Source organism: Bacillus rossius, chromosome 1 (assembly GCF_032445375.1).
Source record: "Bacillus rossius redtenbacheri isolate Brsri chromosome 1, Brsri_v3, whole genome shotgun sequence".
Classification (NCBI taxonomy): domain Eukaryota; kingdom Metazoa; phylum Arthropoda; class Insecta; order Phasmatodea; family Bacillidae; genus Bacillus; species Bacillus rossius.
The window spans coordinates 122,313,664-122,313,896 of NC_086330.1; positions in this window are offsets into that span (position 1 = coordinate 122,313,664).

The window sequence follows — 233 nt, forward strand, 5'->3', positions numbered from 1 at the left end:
GCTTCACTTGCTGCGGCGCGTCATTTGCGGCGCGTCTGGTCAAGCCACGCTTGCTGCCATGCGACGCATTTTCTGGCTACATTTTGCAGCGCACGAGCCGCTGCAAATAACGCTCGTCTGGCCGTAGCCTTAGTTTTCAAATTCTTTCCATTTGTTAGTAGTGGCAATTATAAGATTTGTTTATCTCCCCTCCACCCCTTTGCGTACGCCTAGAAGACTTCAAAATAATAATC